Source organism: Neovison vison, chromosome 7 (assembly GCF_020171115.1).
Source record: "Neovison vison isolate M4711 chromosome 7, ASM_NN_V1, whole genome shotgun sequence".
In the NCBI taxonomy this organism is placed as follows: Eukaryota; Metazoa; Chordata; class Mammalia; order Carnivora; family Mustelidae; genus Neogale; species Neogale vison.
This window is the reverse complement of record NC_058097.1, coordinates 97,647,571-97,668,936: the sequence shown is the minus strand read 5'-3', so window position 1 is coordinate 97,668,936 and position 21,366 is coordinate 97,647,571.

The window sequence follows — 21,366 nt, the reverse complement described above, 5'->3', positions numbered from 1 at the left end:
CTTGAGAGAAGTGACATAGGGCTTCCAAGGTCACAGCTTGTGAGTAGAAGAGTCAGGCAGCCATTATACCCTGGCTGTCCCTGTGGGCCTGAAGCCAAAACCTACAGTTTTAACTACAGACCCTAAGGGGCTTCTACATTATAAACTCATGCTTTCTGCTTGCTTACTTTCTTTCTTTCTATCTTTTTTTTTTTTTTTAGGAGAAAGTATTTTATGAACAGATTTCTCTTCTGTGTACTCCGCTTTCTTGTTAGGAGGAATGTTTTTAAAGGACTCACTTCATGTATTTTTGGTTTGTTTGTGTGTTTAAACTTCAAGTGATAGATGGAAGAGGAAATGGATGGACGGACAGGCTTCAACTCACTTTCTACATGCTTAGATCAATTATATGCTTTATAAAACAATTCTACTTAGCATTTTCTTTGCACTAGACACTGTTCTAAGTGTTGGAGTAAGAGTTGGAGCTTATATTTTAGTAGAGCAAAAATTAATAATGCTCTTTATGTATCAAATTGTGTCATTAAAAAATAACATAGGAAATGGGGTTGAGACTGAAGGGGACATAGAAGTAAAGAGATGCAGACAGCTACATGAAGACTGAGGGGAAAATATTCCAGGCACTGAAAACAGAGAGAGAGAACAAAGATGTGTGAGTCCTTTCAAAAAGGCCAGCGTCATGAGGAGTATTACTGTAAAAGATGCAGAGCCAGGAGGTGATAGGGGTCCCCAAAGACCCAGGGGACGACTTTGGGTTGTATTCTGTGGTTAGCGGGAAACCACTGAAGGGTATTGTTCATCAGGGTGTGATACCATACCACTTGTTCTTGAGAGTATCACTGGCTACAGTGAGGAGAATGCACTTTGGGGGTAAGATGAAAGCAGACTTGATCACAGTGGTTCAGTTGAGAGGAGATGATGGTCTGAATGAGGTGGGGTTTTGCCGTGGGGATGGAGAACCTGCCTCTGTTCTTGGTGTGATTGTAGGCCCTGGGAAAATGACCCACTTTCTTGGAGTCTCCAATTCTTTATCTGTCATGTAGGATAGAACACAGTGTCTCCCTCACAGAAATGTGGTGATGGTGAAATGAGGGGTAAGGTATGTGGAACGTCTGGGATACCGTCTGACAGACAACAGTCTTCAGTCCACAATCCTTTCCGCAAGTGTGCATTTCATTGACCTTCTCGGTAGAACTCTAGGGTTTTTTACGGGGAAGATGTCTCCTGAAATGCAGTGCTAATCCCTAAGATACAGTGAATAATTATACCTGATAATTACGGATACTGTTCTCAGGATTTCCAAAATTCAGCCCCACCCAGTAACTTTCTCATGACTGAATAAAATAGGAAACAGTGATCCAAGAATAAATCAGAGATTCTGAGAGTATGAAGGAAGTTCATTCTTTTTAAATGCCCAGTCTAACAGATTAAAAATCTGTGGCCTGGAGTGGTTTTGAAAGCATTTTCTCAGAGAGAAAACAAACAAGTACAGAAACCTCAAGTGGCTAATCCATATCCAATACTTTATGAAAGGACACAGTGTTAAACTAGTGTAAGTCAGTGCAGTTGGATTAAACCTCTACAAATGCTTAGCATTGAGCAAAATAGTTGTCAAATAATAATAGAAAAAATGAGAGAATGGACTTGAGTTTCCCCACTTCTCTCTAGCCATATACTAAGTTGTTCACGTGTTCTTATTTAAATCATTGTTTCATAGATCACTAAATCCATCCAAATACTTTTCCGCTGATTGCTACTCATCAATCCCAGACCACCTGGCCAGCACTATGGGTGCTGGCATATGATTTACTCTGTTCCATCTGGTCTCAGCTAGAATAAGCCCCACAAATATCAAGTGATGGGCAGTATCTACTTCATTTCTAAAGAGTCATCTTAAAATAAAACTATATTTGGATTAACGTGGGGTGTCTCGTCATCTTAATGAGCAAACATTTTGCACACAATTGGTTTGGGAGAATATGATCTCCAGAGGACATTCTTGCCTTGAACCAGAATCAATTTGGAATTTGAACTAAAATGAATCCAGTGTCCCAGCAGGGTGATCACTCCTGGGGATAGATTTCATCAAAAAATCTCTTTGTTCATTTGAGAAGTTCCGTGATTTGGAAGCTTATGTCCTGGTCCTCTAGGAGGAAACCAGTTTGGTGGGAAAGGATTAGTTGTCCATCCATTCTTGCTCCTGTAGTCCAAGTTAGGAGCCCATTGCTGCTGGGCATGCTTACATGGACAGGCAACTGTTCTCATCCCAGAAAATCTCAATAAAAAGGGCCAGTTTTTAGGCATACGTATACATCAGGCTAGACATTAGACCCCATTGAGAAACCAAATAATAAGTTCAAAGTAAGGCATTTATATCATAAAACTTTTGCTATTAACAAAATGTCTCAAAACTTGGTGTCTTAAAACAACTACTTAATATGCCTCATGCCTTTGAACCCTCCCAGCAGAGATGGATGGACTATCTGGAATGGCTGGGACCTCTTTTCATGGAGTCTTCTATCAATCAGCAGGCTAGCCTGGACTTGTTCACAGAGTAGTAGAACAGTTACCAGCATAAGAGAAGAAGCAGAGAAGTCTCTTGAGGCCCAGACTTGGAAGCCATCAGGTGGTTTCTTCTAGTGCATTTTGTTGGTCAAAGAAAGTCACAAGGCTGCCCAGATTTAAGAAGCAGGGAAGGAGACTCCCCTTATTGTTAAAAGGGATCTAGGAAATCTAGGGTAATTTTGCAATCTATAAAAACATTCATGACTTTTGTCCTTAATGCAGATGTTCCCATCAAGGGAAAATCATTTTTTCATAAATAATTTACAAACAAGCTGTTTTTCATAAAGTATTTTATACAGGTTAGTGAATATGGAAGCATGAATCCAGCATAGCTGGTCTAAGTCTTACCACTGCTCTACTTTTGCACCTCATCAGATTCTGAAATTGAAGCAAACACGCTGTTGAATCCCAGCATGGAATCCTTCCTTCTGGCGATGGTCCCTGGATGATCGCCATCCTATTAATAGCAAAGTAGATCCAGAAGTGACATTCTACCAAAAAGCCAAAAACAATGCCGCCCCTCAAAAAGCCTCTTGGAAGAATTCTGTCTTTTCCATTAGTGAAAAACACAGAAAGAGAGAAAAAAAAAAAACCTCTTGGCTTTATTCTTTGCAAACTGGTCATACCAACAGCAAGATTAAAAAAAAAAAAAATAGTCAAGACTTTTAGTTTCAGGTGATCTATCCTGATTTCCCTGCTGCTCACTGGACAAAAGTTTTCATACTTGTTGAAATTCTCCTTTATCATTCCTAAACTTGGGCAGCATTTCTGACATATTTGTGCCCTCAAATTGTAGAGGCTAAACACTAACGTCTTCAGAAGTTATTTTTAGGTCTCTTTTGATTGAAAGATCTCCTTTGGCACATCAGGATATTTTCACAAGTCACTGTCTCCTTTTCAAAATCTGCTGTTCCCAATCTTTAACCTCACCAGTGAAGCCCGAAGTCTTTGCCGTCCATCTTCTTCAAGAGCTCAGTAAACACAGAATGATACTAAGTATAAAGTAGGAATCTGTCTACTTCGTGTGATGCGAGGCGTCATCATCTACCTACATATTGTCATGATTCCTGATATTCCCACTATTAGAGAGGCATTATTTCTTTAGGATTAGTCCAGTTCATTGCAAGAATTAGAACATTAGGGGCGCCTGGGTGGCTCAGTGGGTTAAAGCCTCTGCCTTCAGCTCAGGTCGTGATCCCAGAATCCTGGGATCGAGCCCCGCATCGGGTTCTCTGCTCAGCAGGGAGCCTGCTTCCTCCTTCTCTCTCTCTGCCTGCCTCTCAGCCTACTTGTAATCTCTTCCTGTCAAATAAATAAATAAAAATCTTAAAAGAAAAAAAGAATTAGAACATTATATATTGAGTAATTCAGCCCATCTTGCGGAGCAGGACACAGGAAGAACGACATGGAGAGTATGAAGAATTTGGAATTAAACGTGCTAGAACTGGGCTCTACGAATAGGGTCACTAACAGGCAGGGTCAGCTGTGAGACTCCTATCTCTGGGTCATCTGCTGAATCAGGGCTGTGAAAAAAGAGAGCGTTATGTCTCTTACTGTGAGTGTGATGAGAACATGCATGAGAAGATGAGCGAGACCAGGAGTCAGTGCCAGGGCGGTGTGTGCTGGAGATCTGGAAGGACCTCAAAAACTCTCAGTTACTGGACCGTAAAGACAGGGCTTCTAATGAGAAGAAAAATAGTGGGGAAGAAAAGACATTAAAGATAAATGGGAAATTTTCTACTGTTCAGTTTAGCAGTCATTGCGCACCTATGATGTGCCAGGCATGATACTGGGTAATGAATCTGAAAGAGTTCCTGACTCAAAAAGATCAGAGGGAAGCTTACAAAAATTGTTAATAGCAAAACATTACTGCCACACAGTGAGCCAGCTCTCAATTTTGAGTACTAGAAGAGCCTGGAGGAGGAGCCAGGGAGAGATTGCTGTAGGAGCTCACGACGAACAAAGCCTTGAAGGCTAAGTGGCTGTCACTGAAGGAATCCAGAAGGGAAGAACATTCTAGGAGAGCATTTCACAGAGAAGAAAGTAGAGAAGCCAAAGTGCTGAGGCATGAACAGCACAGAGCATTCATGCCTAAGCTTTTGACAGTACGCTTGCTGGGCAGTAGCTTGGATTCAGGGCAAAGGTCCCCACAGTTATGAGTGCAGGAGGAGCAAGAAAACCATTCTTTCTCAGAGTTTGCTCAGTCCCGGAGGGCATCACCATGTGTTTCTGCCATCTTACTCTCTGGGTCTCAAAACTCCTTCTTATTTCTAATATATGGGTGGAAGAGTTAGCCACATAATAATCTCCAATTCTTCTGTTAACTGTATGGAATGGGAAAATTTGCCTCGAATATGGGCAAGATCCTGGGTTGTTCTCTGAGCTCCCACACAGGGAGGTCAGAGACAAAATGGAGCTGGAATAGAAACTGGGGCTCATTTCCCCAGGTTCAGCAGCTTGCTTTTCACTACACAAATGTCAGTTTAATTCGAATTTAAATATTTAAGAGCCTCTATGATATTAAAGACATTTAATTCTGCATCTGAACTTTCATTTCACCTCCATTGCACAGAGAAATTAAAAAGTGCATTTCCAGATGGCCACATCACTCAGAGTATGCTCTCAGAGGTAGGCTGGCAGTCTGGAATTCAGAGTCTGTTAAATGTGCTGAGAAAAACCAGATTCCAACGTGCCCAGGCATTCCTGATCCCCAGAGCCCTACAGCTACTCGATTTTGGAATTTACCCTATGCCCAGCACTGTGCTAGATACAAGTAAGACCAAACAGAAGAATCACATCTGGACCCTAGTGTATAATCTGTACCTAATTACAGAAGAGGCAAGCTTTGCCCACCTGAAGCAGTTAGACAAGAAATGAAAAAAAAAAAGTTTTAGTATAATATTACTTAAGCCTCTACTATCTCTCACTGGTTGGTGAGAAGCCCAGGAGAGAAATAAAAAACAAACAAACAAAAATAGATCAGCTATCCACTATTTCACACCGGGAGTCTGAGCCAAGTGGGGTGTCTAGGTAACAAGGAGTAATGTGAGTTTTGTGGGTTGAGAGGTAAGGTAAATGTTGGTGGAAGGGATGAGCCACAAAAGGGACTTTTGGTGTTACCTGGCATCACTCCCTCCCAGTTCTGTTAAATGTCCGCCTTAATTACTACTCTGTACTACTCACTTAGTCATTTATTCAGTAAATATTTGTGTAGCATGCTCAATGCTGCCAAGTGCTGGAAAGACCAAAATAATAAAACACAGTTCCGAGAATCAAGATCTTATGTCCTACTAGAGGTGCCAGACAAGCAGATGGTAGGCACAATACAGTATGAAAAAACACGACAATAAACACAGAGCACCAGGTGTGGGGATGCACGGGGAATGTGGGCTAAGCCCACTTCGTCACTGGCAGGGACACAGTGCTTGAGCTGAGTGTCATTAAGCGGAGAAGAGTGTTGTAGGCTGAGGAGGGATACTGGACAGTCCTCTGGACATTCCATGTGGTTCTGGATGGGTAGGTGGAGGTATATGAGGGCGAGGCAGAGATGGCGCTGGAAACCAAGTTGGCAGGGCTCAAGTTACAATTAAGGCACTGAGATTGCTCCTAAAATGCCGGAGTTGTGGGGGAGAAATAAACACAAATGAATTACCATCCACTTACACCTCATGCCAAATCCGTAGATATGTTCATTTTTGTGAAACGCATATCAGATAGGAATGGTTCTGTGCAGCGTTGGCAAGGACAAGAGGCTGGTAGGACAAGAGGATTCTGTGTCCCGGGGGCCACTTAAAGACACTGAGTCCCGAGGGTCCGATCTGGAACGGGCTCCAAGGAAAGGAGGAGTGCAGCCACTCTCACTTTACTACCTGAGCCAACCGATTGTGTGACTTTCTTTTTCTTTTTTTTTTTCCAATTTATTTATTTTCAGAAAAACAGTATTCATTATTTTTTCACCACACCCAGTGCTCCATGCAAGCCGTGCCCTCTATAATACCCACCACCTGGCACCCCAATCTCCCACCCCCCCGCCACTTCAAACCCCTCAGACTGTTTTTCAGATTGTGTGACTTTCTACTGGCAAACCACTCCTTTGCACGTTTGTCAATTTAGTGTAATTTCTGTTCAAGTCCAAGGTGGGTTTTAAGGTTCAGATGTAAATCTGAAGGAAGCCCTGACGAGTGCAGACCTGTGGTGGATCACCTGCCTCATTCTTGTCCTTGCTCCGTCCTCAGATGCCCCCTTCCCAGCAGTCTGTGTAGGCCTGAGCACCCCAGCGACTGCCCGAAGCTTGAAGGAGCGCCGCCTCTTCATACCTTGGGCAGTATGGTGTATAATGGGGTGCAGAAGCACGTGATGTATTAATTCCTTCCCTCAAGAAGTCTTTTCCCAGGGAAATATACAACAGGGCAAACAGGAAATTCTGGTGCAAAGCAATGAGGGCTATAAAAATGTGAAGGATGAATTGGAAGTTTGGGTGGAGGGGAACGGAGGTAGGGAGGCCAGCCAGCCAGCAGGCTGCTAGGCCAGTCACCATGTAAAGGTGAAGATGAAAAGCAGGATGGATCTCAGACTCTTAGAGCTACTGTGTTTTGGATTACGACCCTAGCTCAGTGCTTACTAAATATGAGTCACACCTCCCTTCTTTTTCTGTGATTTAAAAAAAAATTTTAATTACAAAATATTTTTAGTTAAAAAATTTTTTTTACCATTTTTCAAAAAATTTAAATTTAATTAATGTATAACATATTATTTGTTTCATGGGTATAGGTCTGTGATACATCAGTCTTCTATATTACCCAGTGCTCATTGCAACACATACCCTCCCCAGAGTCCATCACCATTACCCTGCCCTCCCAGCCCCTTTCCCCTCCACCAACCTTGAGTTTGTTTCCTAAGATTAAGAGTGTCTTAGGATCCTCTGCCTTGATTCTTATATTCCACATTTGAATGAGATCATATGACAGTTATCTTTCTCTGATTGACTTATCTTACTTAGCATAATACCCTCTTAGTTCCATCCATGTTGTTGCCAATAGCAAGATTTCATTTTTGATGGCTTCATAATATTCCATTTTTGATGGTCCATAATATATGGACCACATTTTCTTTATCCATTCATGTGTCAATTGACAGTTGGGCTCTTTCTATAGTTTGGCTATTGTGGGCATTGCTGCTATAGACATTGGGGTGCACGTGCCCCTTTGGATTGCTACATTTGTATCTTTGGGGTAAATACCCAGTAGTGCCATTGCTGGGTCATAGGGTAGCTCTATTTTCAACTTTTTGAGGAGACTCCATACTGTTTTCCAGAGTGGCTGCCACCTCACACCCGTCAGGATGGCTAAAAATAACAAGTTAGGAAACAACAGATGTTGCACAATTGTGGAGAAAGGGGAACTCTCACATATTCCTTCCATTAACTTCTTTTGCCAACTGTCAAAAGGTTAAATCAGAAGGAGTAGAAACCAGAACAAATTCATCAGTGTTTCCTTCTAAAAACCATCAGGTCGGGAGGTCAAAGTTTGTAGAAGAACTATGAACTAGAACTGACCGATGGAGAACACAAAGACCCAATCGGCGTGTCCTGGAGTTCCGCTTGGACATAGGTGTACAACTCACAGCCATGCACTTGTGATTTTTACAACCCAATTTTGATTGATTCCGTCCCTACCACACTGTTGGGGACTGATAATCTCCTGGGGATTTAAATTTAAATTTTTGGTACAGCATTACTGAGAGGGAATTAATGCACCAAAATGCAGCATACCATACGTGCAGCATACGTGCCATCCACATATCAAGTTTTGCCAGTCATTCTCTGCCTGGTATCGCCTGATTCACTGCCTGCTCGTGCCAGATGGTGGGGCCTTTACTTTCTGTTTCAGTTGTGGGGCACTGCGCGCGCGCGCGCGTGTGTGTGTGTGTGTGTGTAACTGCTTGGAGGGTACCGTGTGTGATGGGAGGATAAATCTCTGAATCCCAGCAGCCTCTGCGGCCTATATCTAGATTCATCTCAGGTTGATCAGGAACAACTGCTTCGTCATCAGCTCAGGCTGTAACAGGAAGATAATCTGTGTGTTCACAAAATTGCCCTATTGCTTTCATCCGTGGATCGTTATTTTTAAAGTTAAATCCAAGACAACATAGTATTATGTCCTTTCTCCTCTGCCAATCTTCTCTATTTTTTTTCCCACACAGTTTAATATAAGACAGCAGGCAACGAACTGAGACACATGGCGATGTTTTCTAAGCTGAGCTTGTCATAAAATGTTGTAAGTGACATAGGAATGATCAAGCAGCACTTCAATGCCTTCACATGGGGTGAAAATTTTTTTCCTATGAATCATGCCTCCTCGTGTAAGCTTCCCTCTGATCTTTCTGAACTGCTCGCCTTCTGCGTCGTGACATCACAACTCACCTGCTGTAAGGAGGGCAGGTAGCAGCAATATTGCAGTGGGATCATAAATTTTGTTTTTCTACCATTTTGTCCTGGTGTTTTGCTCAATAAATTAGAGTTACTAAAATAGATTTAGGATTACTTTTTATATCTCTCTAAATGCTTTCGGGTCATTGCAATTTTTTTTTCCCCAATGGACATGGCAGGTATTCTTAGAAGAGCGTTTATAGGGACGCCTGAGTGGCTCAGTTGGTTAAGCATCTGCCTGCAGCTGGAGTCATGATCCCAGGGTTCTGGAACTAAGTCCCACGTCGGGCTCCTTGCTCAGTGGTGAGCTTGCTTCCTCCTCTCCCTCTGTCTGCCGCTCCCCTGCTTGTGCTTTCTGTCTCTCTCTGACAAATGGATACATAAAATCTTTTTTTAAAAAAAGTTTTTATGCAATTTCACCAATCCCCATTGTTTATTTTCCAATATATATGCATTTTAAATAGTTATGCTTATTGCTCCAATTTAAAAAACAAAATGGAAGATGATAACCTGGAAATGGCAAATTGCATTTAGCTGTGGGCAGAGCTTGAGAGACGACAGTTAGTGAGCAGAAGACAGCTCAGAGAAATAAAGGAGAGAGTGTGGGACCTAAGGAAATGAGTCATCTTAAGTCCCCTCACATTTCCATGGCAGCTTTGCTTTTAGTAAAATACTTTTCCTGTTTGCATTTTCTTCGTGATGCACTCATGTCTGTGTGTGTGTGTGTGTGTGTGTGTACACAAAGAAACTGCTAGCACCATTGTAGATGTTGGGATAGCTGGAGTGATTTAATACCACTATTTCAGTTTTTTAGAATTTGACTAGATGTCCCTCCGTTTGTTTGATGGTTTTGTGTTTGTGTTTATGTATTTGACCAATGGACATTTCTGAAGCTTGTGCTTAGGTAGTGTGAGTCATGGACTGGAAATTAAAATACCATTCAAAATAAAACAGGAGCTCAGAGACACAGGAAGCAATCTGGGGGTTACCATAGTGGTGAGGGTTTGGGGGGAGCAGATGAAATAGTTGAGGGGAATTGAGAAAGAAACAAGTCACAGGGCTGTGATAGCATAGGGAACATAGCCAATGATGCTGAAATACTGTGTGGTGACAGTGACTACACGTACTGTGGGAGTCATTTCATAATGTACGAAAATGTCAAATCACTATCATGTATACCTGGAGCTAATAGGAATATGTGTGTTCGTTATAATTCAGTTAAAAATATATGAAAATCCCCTTAATAAACATTTACAGAATGGTCCCTTTCCAGTAGTTGTGTTGAAATTACTGACTTTGTATGGTGTAGCGGAAAGCAATTTAAAGACTTTATTGTCTGATGTACATTTATGTAGTATTTACTTAACCCTGATTTCCCCACTGTCTTAGGCTGGCTTCCCTGGGAAAAGACTGGATACTTCAACTTGTGCACAGGTGGTGTAGGGGGACACGTTACGCAGAATTGAGGGAAGCAGAAGGGTCTAAGGGGCGGTTGAGTTCTGGTACAATGACGACAGAACTTAGTCTCACACGGAGTTTTGGAGCTGAATGGGCCTTCAGAGACTGATCTGTTCGGCAGTAGTTCTTCACTGTCCGGCAGTGATGGGCTATAGACTGGCCCCTGGGGATGAGAGGTGATCACGGGCTCTGCTCCCTCTGGCGGAGAGCAGTTGCCTCGAGGAGACGGGGCTGAGCACCGCCTGAAGCCAGTACTCAGGGCTCCTGGAGGAAGGCACTCCCTGGTCCTACCGGGAGGGACCTGGGCAGCCTGTCGCAACAGTCAGTACACCCGCTGGAGACCCCAGACAGGGTATTGTGCTTTCGGAGGACTTCTATTAAATCTTGTGGGCGTTTGAAGCTGAAAACATTCAACTGAGAAGTTCTATCGCATTGTGTATTCCAAAATCAGTTCTTTAAAAAATGTGGTCTGAGACTCTCATAGAATTAGTGGGGGCCGTAAGTCCTGACTTTTTTATTTTCCTCTCGATTGGCCTCGTTGTGTTAGTCATGGCTTCTTGAGAAATCCTTGAGGTGCTGAAATTGTTTCTACAGTTACTTGGGATGAAATGGAGTCTAATGTTTTCTAGAAAATGCCATGGTATAAGCAATCATTAGAATAAATAATTCAGTAATAATCCTGGTAAATCTAAGAGTATGTTTAAGAAATCAGTTTTGAACTAATTTTATTTGGTCTGAACAACAGGCAAATTTCTGGTCATTTAACAAACATATGTTGTATATCTACTGCATGCCAGGAACTATGGGGGGGATGAGATAAAATTTCTCATTCCTGGAGAGTGTATAAGCTATGTGTGATCATGATAGATTTATATCAGCCATCTTGGTGGCCCAGAGAGAGAGAGGATTGTGCCATATTTAGGTAAAAGCGAAGTTCAGAAAAGGGATAGTAGATAAGCCAGTTTATTTCAAATCAGCAATAAGATCTTTTGGGAAATATGGCCTTTGATTAATAGAGATGAGCTGAATGTTTGGAGTTCGGAGGAAGTCAGGTTTTCTAGATTTGGGAACAAATTGGAATTAAAAGGTGACAATAGAGGTATGGGATTTTCAGATGCCCTGGGCCTTAGAATATCTAAGGAAGTAAGTAATAGACAAGGGAAGGAATGCCGGATCACTGAGGACCTCTGATGATGAGCTATGAATTCAGAATTTCTTTCTTTTCATTTGAAAGAGAGAGAGAGAGAGCGCGCACCAGCACAAACAGGGGGAATGGCAGGCAGGGGGGAAGCAGCTCCCCACTGAGCAAGGAGACCAATGTGGGGCTCGATCCCAGGACTCTGAGATCATGACCTGAGCCAAAGACAGTCGCTTAAAGACTGAGCCACCCAGGCACCCCTGAATTCAGAATTATTAATGAATAACCTGGAGCAATTGACAACTTATAATGTGCAGAGTGAATAGAATTCTCTTGGATTATTTTGACATGGCTGTGTTTGCTTTTCCCAGTAACACTTAGTCGTTTGAGACCCAGACCTCTTAATTTCAAACGACTCAACTAGCATTTGTTAATCACTCACTGTGAGTTTAGTGTCTCAAGATCAATTTCAAATATAGTTTATGAGGCTATATAAAAAAACCAAAAAGAGCACTTATGTTTCTTACTTAAATACCTTCTAAATAATTTTGTAAAGCAGTACTACCGGCATTTGAAACTCAAATCGCAAACTACCCATAATTCTCATCCATATATATGGATGAGTATGTATGTGTGTATGTGTGCGTGTGTGTGTGTGTACGCACACACGCACGCACTCACACAGACACACCCTGTCCCATTGTGCTGGTTCTCAACATAATTAATAGTGTAATGGAGAACAGTGTGACATTAAGAAAGCCTGCCAGTAAGCATTTCCAGTGTAGAAGTTGTGAGGGGGGTGTGTGTGGGTGTGTGTGCGCGTGCACGCATACATGAGCGCATGTGAGTGGGGGTAGCAGGAGGGAAGGTGGAGGGGAGGAGAAAGAAGGGAGAGAGTGAGGGAGGCTGTGGAGGCATCTGCTTTTTTGTTTCTTCTGAGAAAACACTGAAATAGTCTTTTTTTCCCAGTACAGGTCTCAAACTGAGACAAAGAAGAGCAAAATTTCTCTACACAATAAGGAAGAGGTCATCATATTTAGCTGGGAACGTTGTTAGGATTTTAATCATTCTTCTCTTAAGGGGCAGGGTATATGGGAATTTGATACAATGAGGCCTTGCGGGTGATGGTTAAGTACCTGAGGACTAGAGGGGGGGATGAACAGCCCAGGAAAGCAGCTCTGATGAAGCATCATTTCATAGTTGAGAAGGTGTGGCATGCACATGGGAAGTGGTAGGTCCAGTACTTAAATTAGTTGGTCCGAGTGCCCCAGCCTATGCTCAGAACCCCACTGCCATCCTGATTCCGACAGTGAAGCAGGAGGGCTCAGTAGAGCTGCCGTAAGTGGTGGTCCTCTTGCAGATGTGACAAGAGAGAGAAGACTGGGCTTTGTGCAGTCAGGCACCATGGGAACGTCAGACATTGTATTTGACAATTAAATGATCCTGGAAGAATGGGAGACTTGGCACCCGTGGAATCTCCCGAGCCAGAAGACCAATGTCATATTTACCATTTAGTTCACCACTCATGGGCAGTCGCGCATCAAGCAGATCTGCTCGTGTGACCCGTCTCTCCAGCCTCCTCCTTTTTCCCATGCCGTCACTGTACACATGATGCGCCAGGGTGGTTCTCATGATGCTCTCTGTGTCTGTCTCCAGACTCACCCGAAGCGGGAACACCTGTCGGACCAACCTGCTTTCTGACCTTGCTCAGGTTCATGCCACATATGCTCCCATGCTGGAGTCTTCTCCTTTGCTGAGTTTCTTTGGAGTAATTTCAAGTTTGTAACTGTGCTTTCCTTCTTGGCTTGTTAGGGGAACAGGGGTTCTTTCTTTGTAGGCATCTCTTCTACCTGTCTCTATATTGTTATCACCATCTATCTTAAATGAAAATAAAATCCTTACATTAGGAAGGTGGCTGCTAAAGCACATGTCTGTCCTTTCTCATTTTTATGATTCTTTTTTGACCAGAGTTCAGTATTTTTTCATACTAGATTTAGTCTGTTACTTCAGCCTGCTAAAATGTTCGATAATCTTGATTTCTTTAATGCCATGAACTCCATGGCCCACTCAGCTCTGAGTTACTGGATAAGAATTCTATTTGAACATCCACTGAAATTATCTAACAAAAATGCCAGGGTTCTGGGGGAAGTGAATTAAGAGCTGGAGATAGAACCAATGTGTACAGGATGTTGGTGAGGTTGGTTGGAAAATGCTCTTAGGGGCTACTTAATTTTGTCATTAACATTCTCTGTCCCTCTTTTCTCATATGTACATGAGAGGGTTTGATAGTATCTACTTTATAGGTATTGTGGACTTAAATGAAATGATGCAGGAAAATATTACATGTGTACTATTTTTATTTTTGAACTTACCATTATAAGTCTAATCCTGATATTTAGGATTAGACTTTCATGTGTGCCACAGAAAGTCTGGCACACATGAAAGTCAAGATTATGGCAGGAAAGATTTATCCAGACAGTTCATATGTGTTAGTTTGGTTTTATTACAATGTGATCTTTCTACCACCTATACGTCCAACAGAAATCACTTCACACACCCCAGCACCAATTAGCTTGCTAAGCATGCAAAGTCAAAGAACACAAAAAAGAAAGTGGATACTAGACTTTTTGCAAAGCTTTTATATTACCTGAATTTATACTTTCCCTATGACAAACCTAGCTGATTTGTCAAATAATCAGAATCACATTTCTCTGAGGTCAGTGTTATATTTCCATTTGCAACATTCGCTTATTGCATGGACTGTTTCTGTCAATATTGTCATTTTGAATTTTGATTAAGCATGCAACAGCAAACAGGACTGCAGTGTGAATACCTTCAGTTCATAACCATATTGGGTTCCTTGGCTTTATTTAGCAGAGGGAGAAAAATGACTTTGTTACCTGAATACTAACGAGAGCACCTAGTTAGTGTTCAAGTTGCTTTAGAAGAAGAAAACCTACAAGGAAGGCTAGCAACAAACATCTTGGAGATTGTTTTAGAGATTTTCATATTTCCATATTAATATGTCATTTTAAACTAATACACAAGTTCCATTTTATGGTGTATATAGATATGCAAAATTAGAGTGGGAAATTAATCTCTCATTCAATATAGCAGCTAAAGAAAAGCTCTTGTCTTCTGCACAGTGTATTCTAATTTACTCTAACAGCATTCTCAATTGTACACAACATGCAAGGGAAAATATGTACCATGAATAAAAGTACCTGCCATTTATTGTCTATATATCAGATGCACATGGTCTTTCTCTGTATATATATATTCTCTCAATAACACAAAAAATGTTTTATTTTTGTTTAAGAGTGAGAAAATTATGGCTCATGGGCTATTAGTAATTTGCCCAAAGTCACAACTCGAAGATTTAAGATGTTTATCTGAGTTTAAAAACTTGCATATTATCCATTAAAACCTGATTTTTGTTTTCAGAGAGGGAAAGCAGGGGCAGAGAGAGAATCCCAAATAGGCTTCACACTCAGCATGGAGCCCTACCCAGAGCTTGAACTCATGACCCTGAGATCATGACCTGAGCTGAAATCAAGAGTCAGATGCTTAACGGACTGAGCCACCCAGGCACCCCAAAGCATGAGAGTTTTAATTTCTTTTTCAACCTTCTGAAACAGTTTTAGCTGAAACTTTCCTAAATTTATACCTTTCTATCTTTTACCAGTGATAATAGGAATTGAAAGAAGTATTAAAAATAGGAGGTGAGGGGACGGTGCCTTCGTGGCTCAATGGGTTAAGCATCTGAGTCTTGGTTTCTCCTCAGGTCATGATCTCAGGGTCTTGAGATCAAGCCCTGCTTCAGGCTCCATGCTGAACTGGGGAGTTCCTCTCCTTCTGCTCCTTCTGCCCACCTTCTCCCCTTCTCTCTCCATCCTCAAATGAATACATACATGCATGCATACATACATACATATATACATACATATGTAAATAAATATCTTTTTAAAAAATAGGAGGTGGGGCTGAATAACAAAATGGATTTGCCAGGAACCCACCTTCTATAAAACACCCACATGTAGCATAAAATATATTTTACCGTTTTTCTGGGCCACGGGTGTAAGGGAGATGGCCAAATGGCTAACAATCAAAACAGGTTGATGTTTGGGGCGCCTGGGTGGCTCAGTGGGTTAAAGCCTCTGCCTTCGGCTCGGGTCATGATCCCAGAGTCCTGGGATTGAGCCCCGCATCGGGCTCTCTGCTCAGCAGGGAGCCTGCTTCCTCCTCTCTCTCTGCTTGCCTCTCTGCCTACTTGTGATCTCTGTCAAATAAATAAATAAAATATTAAAAAAAAAAACACAGGTTGATGCTTGATGAGCAGTAAGCTTTAAATCAGATTTCCCCTGGAGGTAAATAACTGATAGCTTTGTAACCAAGAGACTAAACACTGGATTAGCTACAGAGTGGGGGAACAGAAAATGAGCCTCCAGAAATGGACTTAGAATGGTAATGAAATAGTCCCAGTCTGTAGCAAAAGCAGGATTCAAAAGGAAATAGAATTAAATCCCCACTGGAAGAAAGCACCATAACTTTTGTCTTGTAGGTTTTCCATAGATTAAGATGTATGGCTTCCAGATAATCATCATATACACAAGGAATAAACTACCATGAATGAAAGCCAGCAGAAAAAAAAACAAACAACAAAGACCAGAGATCTCTAAAGAACTCAAACTTTTTAATTTTCAGATAGAAATAAATGATGTACAAAAAAGAGTATGTGAAAATGATGAAAACTAATAGTTGACACATTGGAAAAACACAAAATAGAACTTTTATCATAAAAAATATTACAAAACAGAAACAAAGTAAGATCTAGCTGGAATGAAATTTAGCAAACTGAGAAACATATTCAGAAGTAGCACAAAACACAACACAGAAGTGGGAGATGAAAACCATGACAGCTTAAGATAGATGGAGGATAGAATAGGGGTTATAGTGGATGCTTAACTGAATTCTCAGAAGTCCAGTATGGAGATCATAGAAGAAAGGCAACATACTCAGGAATACCGTACGTTGATCATTCTAGCTCATGCTGTAATGAAGCAACCCCCACATCTTAGTGGTTTAGTACAACAAAAGTTGGCATCAGTCAAGATGATGCTTGCCTCTGTTTTTCATTCAGTGAATCAGTAATCTAAACTGTTCTGATCTTGAATCTCTCTGCCGTCTTGACCTGAAGTTGCCATGTGTGTTCTGGAAAAGGAAGAAGGGTGTAGAGAATGACACAGGCCTTGTCACTCTCTCAACCTGGAATGATGCCCATCTCTCCCACTTACCTACCCTGAACAAAACAGTCCCAGGGTCCCTATGAAAGTTTACCACTTAGACTGAAAACAGATTTCTCAATAGCAATAAAAGGGAGCAGGGAATAATACATTTGAAGGGCTAGGAGAAAACTACTTTCAACTTCTGTATTCCTGAAAAAAAAATCAAAAGGAAAGACAGACTAAACATATTTTCAGATGAAATACATATTTTATTTATATATAAAGAGATTGCTATAAATAAGTCTACATCAAGGGACTTGCTGAAGAACTTATGTGAGATAATCAATGATCTCAGAAGACAGGTCCATGATTCTGGAAGGAATAGTGAAAAAGAAATCGATGAATATGTAGATGAATCCAAACAAATTTTTTTTTTGTTGGTTTCTTTTTTTTAAGATTTTATTTATTTATTTGACAGAGAAAGATGACAAGCAGGCAGAGAGGCAGGCAGAGAGAGAGGAGGAAGCAGGCTCCCTGCTGAGCAGAGGGCCCAATGTGGGGCTCGATTCCTGGACCCTGTGATCATGATCTGAGCCGAAGGCAGCGGCTTAACCCACTGAGCCACCCAGGCATCCCGAAACAAATGTTTTTAAATAAAATAATATCTAATTTGGGGAAGTTGGAAAAAGAACAGCACTAAATGATTGAACCAAAAAAATGCATGTAAAATGGAGAAGATTGATTTGAATATGGTGTTAAGTATTTTCTTACATTATTTAGAGGTGAGAATTATATTAGCTTCAAACATTAAATTAGAATGTATAATGAGCTTCTATGATAACTAACAAAAATAGAGGGGATATAGTTTTCAAATGAGTAGAAAAAAATGAATGGTTTAAAAATAATAAAGCAACCTAAAAATTCTAAAGGCTTAAAAGGAGAACAAATGAAAAGCTCTAGACAAAATATAAGGCATTGATTTCATAACCCCTCTGACCCCTCATTATCCCAACTGGGGATTCATAAATACTCATGAAAACAGACAAATAGTAAAGAGATAGAAATAACACATTGGTCTTAAATACTAATTAAAAGAACTTGGAGAGTGATGTGGAGTTCAGACAAAAGTGATTTTAAGATAAAAAGCAATTTTAGATATGGGAAAAGTTATTGCATAATACTAAAAATTTGAATTGAATCAGGAAAGTTAAATGATATAAATGTGTATGCATCTAAAATACATAAAATATAGATATAAAACCAAAAGTGCTTTGAAAAGAGTAAAAAAGTAGTTCAACTGCCATCGAGTTTAAGAATAAAAGAGAAAAGGTACAGATATTACAACTGAAAAATGAGCATGACCGCAGGCAGTAGAGTGTAAAAAAAAAAAAGGATAAGGCAAACAACGTTATGCCAACAAAGTCTATTTTGGCAAATTACTAGGAAAAATATCACTTAACGGTGGTTATTCAAAAAGAAATAGGCTAATAAGTGATGCTGATAAAGATGTGGAGAAAAAGCCATTGTGATGCACTATTGGTGGGAATGCAAACTGGGGCAGCCATTGTGGAAAATAGGGCAGAGGTCCCTCGGTAAAGTAAACACGGAGCTACCACATGATCCCGCAATTCTACCTCTGCATATATATCTGAATGAAACGAGATCACTGTCTTGAAGAGATATCTGTTCCCCCTTATTCATGAAAGCATTATTACAGCAGCCCAGATATGGAGACAACCTAAGTGTCCATGGAGGGATGAATAAAGACACACACACACACACACACACACACACACGAATGTTACTCAGCCATAAAAGAAGGGACTCCTTCCATTTGCGACAACATGGATGGAACCTGGCCACATGATGCTAAGTGACAAAAGTCAGACACAGACAAATACTGCATGATCTCATTTGCTTACAGAATATAAAACACCTTAACTCATTTAAACAGAGAGTAGATGGTGGTTGCTGGGGTGAGGTGGGGGATTTGGGTAAAAGAAGGTGGGAAGACGGTAAAAACTTTGAGTAAGGTAAGTTCTGGAGTTCTGACCGAAAGCGTGACAACTTTAGCTAACAGTACTGTATTGTATACTTTAGAAGTTGCTAAGAGTAAATCCTAAAAGTTCTCGATCCCTCTCCCACCCACTCCCCTGACAAGGATAATTATATGAAGCGATAGATGTGTTAACTAACCTTATTGTGGTAATCATTTGGCAATATATGCATTTATCAGATTGTCATGTTGTTTTATAGAGAAGTTCTAGAAAACTTCCATGAAACAAATAAATCTAATTCTCTGCAAAACATTTCAGAGAAAAAAAGTTTATAACTCCTTATTCATTTTAATAGATGACTTTTACATTTATAACAAAGTATACAGAGTATGACAAATGGAAATCATAAGCTAGTCTTACTCATTAATATAGATCAACATTCTAAACAGTTTTAGCAATTCTGGCCATATAAACATAATTCATTATGTGTAAGTTGGGCTTCTTCTTGGAATAACTTGATTCAACACTAAAATTGTTTAAAGGAAAGAAATAGGATTATCTCAAGGCATGCAGCAAAGTGTCTTATAAAATTCAATTTCTGTTTATGACTGAAAACCTTACAGCAAGTATCCATTCTTACTATATGAGATGTCAGAAGCATTCTTGCTATCACTGCTTCTAGTCGACATTGCATTGGAGGTCCTAGAGGTGCCGCACTAGCTAGTGAGGTAAAACAATAAAAATGAAGGTGCAAGGAAGAATTGGAGGATTTGAATAATTCTCTCATGAATCAAAATACAATCATCCTGGGTTGCCTGGCTGTCTTAGTAGAGCGTGGGACTCTTGACTTCAGAGCCTTTAGTTCAAGGCCCATATTGTTCATAAAGCTTATTTTTTAAAAAAATATAGGGGTTCTTGGGTGGCTCAGTCGGTTAAGTGTCTAGCTTTTGCTCAGGTCATGATTTCAGGGTCCTGGGATTGAGTCCCTCATGGATGGGGCTTCCTGCTTAACGGGGAGCCAGCCTCTCCCTCTGTGGGCTGGTCCCCTGCTTGTGCTCTCTCTGTCTCTCTGTCAAATAAATAAATAAATATAAAAAATATATAAACTGAAATTTTGAAAAATATGATCATCTGCATAGAGAACCACCAAACCTTTAAGACAAATCGTTAGAACTTTTAAGAGGTAAACAAATTAGTTTCCTGTGAGATCGATATATTTAAGTCAATTTTATTTCTATATATCAACAATGAGATAGAAAAAATAATTTAAAAAATATGTCATTTAGAATTGCAATAAAAGCCATCAGGTTCTAGGAATAATTTTAGGAAAAGAGAAGCAAGACTTTTGTTTCATTTTTTCCCATATTTTCTTTTTTTATTTTTTGTATTTAAATTCAACTAATTAACACGTGGGATATTATTAGTTTCAGAGCTAGAGTTCAGTGATGTATCAGTCTTAGAGGACACCCAGTGCTTATTACATCACATACCCTCCTTAACGTCCATCACCTGGTTATCCCAACCCCCTACTTCCCACCCCTCCAGCAATTCTGTTTTCTGTTTCCTATGATTAAAAGTCTCTTATGGGGTGGTGGCTCACTCGGTTAAGCATCTGACTTCGGCTTGGGGCACGGTCCCGGGGTCCTGGGATCGAGTCCCTCATCAAGTCCCACAGTGGGCTCCCTGCTCAACAGGAAGCCTGCTTCTCCCTCTCCCACTCACATGCTTGTGTTCCTTCTCTCTCTGTGTCTCTGTCAAATAAATAAAGTCTTTTAAAAAAACGTATTCATTAAAAAAAAGTCTCTTACATTTTGTATCCCTCTCTGATTTCATCTTCTTTTATTTTCTTCTCTCTTCCTCTATGATCCTCTGTTTTGTTTTTTTTTTTTAATATTTTATTTTTATTTGTCAGAGAGAGAGGGAGAGAGAGCGAGCACAGGCAGACAGAGTGGTAGGCAGAGACAGAGGGAGAAGCAGGCTCCCTGCCGAGCAAGGAGCCTGATGTGGGACTCGATCCCAGGACGCCGGGATCATGACCTGAGCCGAAGGCAGCTGCTTAACCAACTGAGCCACCCAGGTGCCCCCTCTTTTTTGTTTCTTAAATTCCACATGTGAGTGAGATCATACCGTAAAATTGTCCTTCTCTGATTGACTTATTTCACTGAGCATAATACTCTCTAATTCCATGCATGTTGCTGCAAAAGGCAAGATTTTTAGTCCTGGAACTTAGTATCTTTGTTGAACGACTCTAAAGAAGAGCTTTTAAAAAATCCAGTTATTCTACCTTAACAAATGCAGGAATTATCTTGTTGCACTTTTGATTGTTTTGGTCAATTGTGTTATCCCAGGTAATTCTCTATTTTGTATAGGTTTTTAAATTTATTTACCCTGAGCTATGGGAAGTAGCATTTTACTCACTGAAAAATAATCAGTACTCACATTTTAGTATATTTCTTGGTCTTTTTGGAAGCATACCTTGCAGCCGTCATTTAGAGTACCTTACAGGGGTGGGAAATGGCCTCGAAGAGTGTTTAGGATTTCAGCTACGTCCTCTTCACT